Genomic DNA, 8,241 nt, shown 5'->3' on the forward strand with positions numbered 1-8,241 from the left:
TTATCTTGATGGTGGGTTTGGTTTGTTCTTGTAGTGCCTTCTCGGCCTAGTGGTCTTCTGGGGACTTATGAGTGAAGGTGACCTGTCCCTGAAACTTACTAAGGCTGCCCTTGTGTTGTAATTGTTTTCCTCTCTTTGCCATAAATTGATATTACCAAGAAAAAATGACTCAAATTACCAGGAGGACTTTTTCAGATTTAGGTCCAGAGGCAGGCTTGGATTTCAGTCCTGAACCTCCATGCTCAGAGTTTGGAACTGCTGCAGGGAAGAGATTTTCTAGTTCTGGCATGTCAATCACTGGATCCTTGTTATAGAAAAAAAAATAACAATAATAAAAGAATGAAAGAAAGAAAGGAGAAATACGCCTGTGAGAATTTGAAGATGAAGCAGCATTTGCGTCATAAATTGAAAGAGCGCATAAACATCCAGGAAAATAACACATACTTGGCAGCTTCACCAGAATTTTGTATCTCCTCCCATAAACTTCCTTGCATTACTAGTGTAAACTTTAACCAATAATATGGCCTCAAAGGAATTACGGGTTCTGGAGGAGGAGGGTCAGCTGTAACAGCCGCCTTCCCAGGAGGGGGTGGTGGATGAGAGACAGCAGGATTCTTCATTGGAGGTGGAGGTGGAGGTGGATGTGGACGAGCCAGAGAAGCAGCTGGGTTCTTCATAGGAGGAGGAGAAAAAGATGGCTTCAGAGATGGCAGTGGAGGAGGTGATGCAAGTGGAGAGGGAAATTGAGGAAGCAGTCACAGGTCGTGGAGGAGGGGGAGAAGGGATTAACAATGACTTGTTAACAGTGGCACCTGATAACTGGCTTGTGGCGGAGGAGTTCAGAACTGCTCCAGTGAAGAGACTTTCTATTTCTGAGATGTCAAATTCTGGAGCCCTATAATAGAAGAAAACAATAATAATAAAAGCATGAAAGAAAGGACACATAAATGCCAATGAGATATTATTGATAAAGGAGCATATGAGTCATAAATGAAAGACAGAATAAGCATCAAGAAAAATAACACATACTTGGCAGCATCACTTGATTTTTGTGTCTCCTCCCATAAACTTCCATGCATTGCTCGTGATGGCTTGAACGAAGTATATAACCTCAGAGAAGTCCTTTCGGATTGAATCCTAGTTCTTGTAGTACTAGTACATGATAGACCTTGACCCTTGGCACCAAAAAGAGCACTAGGAGCAGGTGGTCCAGGAGACTGTGAAGAAGCTCTACTGGTTCTCTGAATCCCTGCCGTCACAGGTTGTGGAGGAGGTGGTGCAGGCGGAGAGGGAATTGAGGAAGCAGTCACAGGTCGTGGAGGAGGGGGAGAAGGGATTGGCAATGACATGTTAACAGTAGCACCTGATAACCGGGTTGCACATGGAGGAAATGGAAGATTAAAGTCTGAGTTAGCAATGGCAGATCATGTACCTGAAGAGGAAGGTGGTGGAGATGGGGGAGCAAGAACCAATGACCAACCTCTACCCACTGAATACGATCCAAGATGCTGGGTCAATGAAGAATGCGCTTCTGAATCTGACGATCAATGAGGTGGTGAAGAAGGGGCAATTATAGAAGTTATTTTTCTAGAAGCCACTGAAGTAGGCCTGAGCGGAAGAGGTGGTGGATTTGAAAAATTACAGGGCCGCCCCACTGGTTTAGGTAAATATGAAACAGTGGAAATCAAAGGAGCTGAGAAAGGGGGAGATGCTGTCTCCGTATTAGTGCCTTCTGAACCTCCATATGAAGCAAGATCATGCACGAGAGCCATGATTCCAAGGGCTGAGGATGCATTATGGTATCTTGACATGAACACTGGTGGCCCTAGCAAATAATTAGAAGACGAAACTAGATTAGAAACAGAAGTCTGAGGTATTTATTGCGATATGATCTTGGATTGAGCAGGTCCTTGAAGAGAAAACCGCAGGTCCAGGAGCTGAACCTTCTCTTTAGTTGAATTTGAATATGTAGATGGTTTGATAGAAGGCATGGACTGTTTCACCACTGCCACGGGCGTGGGACTCTTGACTTTATTTTCTGATACCGCAGGCTTCAGCTTCTCAAGAATTTTGGGAGGACTTGACTGTGAGTCAATTAAAGCATTCTGGAGAGAACCAGTCTCCAACTTCTCCTGGAGAATGTTTGAACCATTCTACACTGTCAAAGATCTATTGAACCTTAGCAAATGCTTCAATGGGAAGGCCATCTTTCTCCCCAATGCCAGGCAAATCCACTGTGATCAGTGAAGCAGCAGCATCCATTTCTGAGAAAAGAACCTTCACAAAGACGGTATAGAATATGTTTGACATCAGGGAGTATACAAATGGAAAGCTAAATTCATTGAGGAGAGGGAAGATACATACCTTTGCTCTAAAATCCTTAGGAAACCTATCTTTGGCATCCCATAATATGTCAATTTCATCACCGTTAACAATCAAGATGTTTGATCTAATAAAAGCAGTGTTAAACATGACACGAAACATCATCTCTTCACACTCCAGATCTTCGTCCAAACTTAGACACTCAAGCATAACATCACCTTGAATATGGCAATTGATGTCAATTTTAACTAGTTCACAGCCAGCCTGCAACAGAAAGGTAATAGACAGAGACAATTCAGCTTGCATGAAAGGAATGGAATTGTTACTAAAAGTGCTTTATATCCTAGATATCTCAACAGAAAACAGGAAGTGGTATTTTGATATAGAGAAATTCTGTCACATGGGTCTTATGGCTTTTGAGTCTTTCAGACATGAATAATCAACTCAACTAAGTCTTGTCCCATCTAAATGGGGTCGTCTGAATGGATCCTATTTTTCCATTTTAACTCTATTCATAGCCGCACTCATTCTTTCAAACAACAACTCAGCCTTATCCCAACTAAATGGGGCCGGCCACATGGATCCTTGCCCTCCAATCAGATCTATTTGATGTCATACTTGATAAAAGGCCTAACCTATGAATGTCTTTTCTCACCCCTTCTTAAGGTCATTTTAGGTCTGCCTCAAGCTCTTTTAGATCCTTTAATCTGAAAAAGCAAATGATTAAACATCTTGTCCCCTTGTTTCATAATCAAAAGCCCTGCCGAGCATACAGGACCATAATGCTTTATCTCACCGAAATAAAAATCATGCCTCCTTCAATCCAAGGTTTTAAAATTTGGATGGGAATTGGCATAATGGACTCGGATTCAACTGAACCGAATTCAAGCTTCATAAGAGAACTCTTACTCTGCCCATCAAGTCTTCTAGATACCTACATGAGTTAGCATAGGATTTTTTAACCAAGGTCATATTTAAATTCAACCCCAATTCCTCTCCAATTTTGTCTGGAAAAATTGGCTTTGGCTTCGATTATATTTCTCTATCCTTACAATCATTTCGATCAAAAATCAATGAAATTGATGAGAGAATTTGTCTTTTCTCTTGTTTCTGTTTTTCTTTGAAGAGCGTTGAGTTGAGTAATGCATTTGTGATTTAATCTCGCTTTCTTTCTCAGTTGAAGTTTTCCCAATGTGAATGTACCTATAAACTTATGTTCTTCAATGGAAGGCCCAACCAAGTGATTGCAGTCCTTTAGAAATCTTGTTGGTAGAGGACTAAATCCCTAAATTTGTGGAATAAAATATTATATTTTCACCTTGAAATTGATTTGGAGGAGAGCTAGCATTACTGCTGCAATCTCCAGCTGCGTAGCTTAGGCTTTGATGGTAATAGTTGATAGGCTACATTCCTCTTTACCCATTATGCCATAGATGCAACAGGGGTTGGGTATAGTGGATATGCAGAGCCAGGGAAGGGGATATAAGAGGCTGATGTTGCAGGAAGAGGGAGGGGTTGGGGCATGGACAGTGACCAGCAGGGAGAGAGAGGTGTGTGGCACGGTGGGTTGCAGGCTTGCGGACTTGCAGCTTCCAGCAGAAGAAAGGGGGGAGAGAGAGAGAGAATGAAGTGGCAGTGGAGAGGAAAGAGTTGAAACAACTGACAGATATAATGGTTAAGGTGAAAAGAGGGGGATCTAATGATCAATAACATGGTGTGTAATATTCCATTATACAATGGTAGTGTGTATTTCAATTTCCCAAACATTTTATAATTACAAGTAAGGACATTAGGACAATAACCCCTAATGGCAACTAAGGTCAAGAGTTACGAAGACTGGAAAAGTATCATTACAAATTATCCCAGCACTATATTCCCTGCAAAAGAAATATATAAACAAACACCGTGCCACAACTTAAGTATATGAAATTTTCTTGTTATTTAATAACAACAGAACTTGAAGAATGAAACGTCCAAACCATGTAAAACAATCCACAAATAGAATGAGAAATATATAAACAAACACCGTGCCACAACTTAAGTATCTGAAATTTTCTTGTTATTTAATAACAACAGAACTTGAAGAATGAAACGTCCAAACCATGTAAAATAATCCACAAATAGAATGAGAAAGAGGACTTCACATGTCAAAGAAAGTGAATTAAGTAAGAGGGAAAAAGAGGATTTTCTTTCTAGGGAAAGTGTTTCCTGTGGGGGAGTGTAGTTCCTGCGTGTGAAAGAGGGCCAATGGGACCACACGAGGAAGCATCCAAGAGACATCATTTTCCATTTCATGCCCCCTCCCCCCCCAAAAAATGTGTCTAGGCGCAGGGGCGACACTTCCCCACAGAAACCGTTTCCCCTGCTTTATAATATGGCAGAAACAAGGAATATTAAAGGGAAAAGGAAAAAAGAAAAAAGAAAAAAGAAAAAGAAATACTGAAAAAAAAAAAATAATAATGAAAGAGAATGTATGTTCACCTATGTGAGGCTGGACACATTTGCCTTTTTTTGGTGTTGAGAACAGAACTTTAGGAGTCCGATCAGTAAAAATAAAGGATTCCTGTCCATATATTCGAAATATTGGCCTGCAACCTTCCTCTCCATCAAAATTAGGAATCATTCTAAGAATAACACAATCCAATGTAAGTGCCCTATCCGAAGGAGGCCATTCTGAGGCCACATTCCTCCTGGAGACATACTGAAGATAACTCAGCTCTGAAGGTAGTGGATTCAGTACTGAAATCAATTGCAGAAGCTCACAGGGTACTTGTTTATAAATCATGTCCAAGGTTCTCTGCTCCCCAGTGTACTGTTCTCTATAAATCAGAAGTACAGCCAGCATGAAAGCCAACACTGGCCATCCACCTTGTTCACAGTGCACTAATTGGCGCAAGAGAAAGCCAGTTTTCACTAGATCTCAGAAAATGATGGATGACCTCCATTGTGAGTAATGGACAACCTTCATAATGCCAGGGGTAGTCCATTACAGTCATATCATACTCAGAAAAAATGTTGGCAATCTGACTTTGCCTAACTCCCTCTTGGAAGTTAAATACCATAAATGAAGCATCAGGGAAGTGGTCACGAAGTTGTTCAACTATGCCGTCCATGAAGACTTTGTAGTCATCTTCTTCCAAAACATCTGTGGAAAAGCAACAATCATCGAACACTGTATGTGGACAAAAAATTCACTACAAATTATATAAATGAATATTTTTGTTGAATGCAATTGAAGCTAAACAATGGCCTCATTCATTACGGCCCAAATTAAATAAAGGTGTCAACACCATAATGGGAAATTCAACAACTGACAATAATCTATTTATTTGCAATTGAAATTACACAGGATCTGATTATCAAAGATCAGATTGTTGTATACCAAACAATAATCTATTCTTTCTTCTTACAAAGGCAATCAATAGAGAAAATTACAGAAAGAATCAATATCTTCTCCTGCCTTCATTAACTTACAAAATCAAAAAATGGTCTGGCATTTGTCCTATATATCTGATGAGACACATTCCGGTAGTAAGAAAAAATCTCAAGCAGAGAAGTTGATGTGATCAAGGAATGTAAGAAGAAAGGGTATTAACATAGGAAAAGTGTGCAGAAAGTTGTGAGTATAATTCTATGAATTAGACAACATAGAAAATGGCATTGTTAAAACACTTAGACAATCCAAGGCAGTGACCTAATTAGTGCAATTGTGTTATATAACACACTCCAACACTCCAACTGGATAGGCAGGCTTTATCACAAAACTACACACTGTATGTCCTCACCCAATGCCCTAAGCATGCACCTACAGCCACATGCAACCACATAACTATAGGCCTATAGCTTGCCTGGGTTGGTATTCTCCCAGACACAGTGAAACTGCCTACGTGAGATATTGACAACAAACCCCATAATTCTTCACTCTGGTCATGAATGAATTAATAAAAGAATATATATAAGAGGAGGTCCTTTTGTGTACATATATACCAGGGAAGATTAACATAAGACTTTCCTAATCTGTTGGCAATATGATAAAAGGGTTTAATTTCCAACAATTTGTTGTTAACAAGCATTGGTGCTCTCCATCGCATCGAGTATGACAGAGGAAATCTGAGAAATTAACAAGGGGATTGTTGTGCAACGAGTTCTGTGCTCTCTTCTCGCTCAATAGAACCAGAGTTGGGATATTTCACATTTGGCAAGAACGGCAATAAACAAACAGATATTGATTAGCCTATATCTGTGGTCAAATTTCATTCCAGACATTAACAAAGTTTTTTTTACAATGTATGCCAGATTTTAAGTACCTAATTTAAGTTATGATTATAAAGTACATTATGCTTCATTCAATTATCAATGGGAGTAAAAGTTTTAATTTCTTTCCCTCTTTAATTTTGCTTTCCAGAAGTAGATGTCGCACTAATATACTGACTCACAATATATGGATCAAGCAAATCTTTCAGTTTGGAACCAAAATCGATAAATATGCAAGCAACCCAATACTAAAAGCCAAGGCCGGTGAAGGAGAACAGAATTCAACAACAACAACAAATAGTTAACTACGCCTTATCCCAAGTGAATAAGATTACAACAAATTTCAATATTGATAGCACATACAAAGTTATATAATCCAAACCACAATTATAAAGAGCAGACAAATTGAAAATCATCGCCAACAAATAACCAAAAAGTAACAAAATCTCCACTAAGATCATACCCAAATCAGACATCTGTAAAGTTCCAAAATTCGATCTAAAAGAGAGGTCATAAGTTAATCCACCAAAACTGAACCAATTCCAACCTACCAAAAACTCCCTGAGAGATGTCCAGCAGTCCTTCGGGAGGCTTCCGGTAGAAGGATTTCTCAAACAATGCCATCTCAGAAGAGACCGAGGATCCTCCAAACTGAAACCTTAGCAAGGGAAACAAAGAAGCAAGAGTTCAAATGGAGACCACATTGATTAATACTAAGAGCCAAATTGATTCAACACTCGCAACTCAGATAAAGAGAGTGTAGATACAAGAACCATGGAGAGGACCAAATAAATGGATTTTGCTGCAACTTCACTGTCTATAGGAGGCATGAATGAGAGAGGGAGAGAGAGAGAGAGAGAGAAACTTCATTTATATTGACAGTGAAAGATGACGACGTCTGATTTCCCTCGCAATGCACCAAAAGTTCAGATTTTGCTAGTTTGACAGTGGTACTTATTCCATTAGGGCAATTTAGTCACTTCATTCACTCTGCTAGAATAGACAAACATCTAGATTTAAGATAGATGACGACGTGGTATATCCAAGTTGCTTGTCCACGTCAGACACATGGCCCCACTATACCTGCCATCATGAACCATCAGATTGGGATCGGACTAAATTCATATGATGATTATTTTAAAGTTTGTTTTAATCATCGAGATTCCTGATACCGGAATTGGATTGGTCACCCAAAGACTTCTTTTTTTAATTATTATTAAAGAGAGAGTGTGCTTTTGGGGGAAGTGACTCTAAAAGGTTTGAGCGATCAACGATTAAGCAATAGAATTTTAAGGTGGATCATGTTATTTTCACCAAAATAAAAACGTGGATCATGTTGCAATTAGAACTTTAAAACAAAGATTTAATTTTTTGAAATTATTAAAGAGTCTACAGACTCCCTTTTTTCCTCTTTGTTTTTTAGAAAAGAATGAAGGAGTAATTAATCAATTAACAATTAAATTATGGAGCCCATGGAGAATAAAAGTTAGCGTTGTCTAAACGATTTTGATGCCAAAATGCATGTTTGTTGTAGCCATGATGGTGGCAAGAAGCCCCAGATTTTCTCTTTTTATTGAAATCTTTGTCTTGTCAATAAGGTTTGCATGTTTTGCCTTTTTTTTTCATTTTGTCTAATTGAGAAATCTCAGACTTTTTTTTTTTTTT

At 39.1% G+C, this 8,241-nt stretch overlaps 1 pseudogene; it reads right to left on the reverse strand.

Annotated features, from left to right (window-relative positions):
- LOC122074191 overlaps positions 1–7,432 on the reverse strand; it is a 68,461-nt pseudogene extending 61,029 nt beyond the window's left edge.
- Between the last annotated feature and the right edge of the window lie 809 nt (positions 7,433–8,241).

The sequence above is a fragment of the Macadamia integrifolia genome, chromosome 3 (assembly GCF_013358625.1).
Source record: "Macadamia integrifolia cultivar HAES 741 chromosome 3, SCU_Mint_v3, whole genome shotgun sequence".
Lineage (NCBI taxonomy): Eukaryota > Viridiplantae > Streptophyta > Magnoliopsida > Proteales > Proteaceae > Macadamia > Macadamia integrifolia.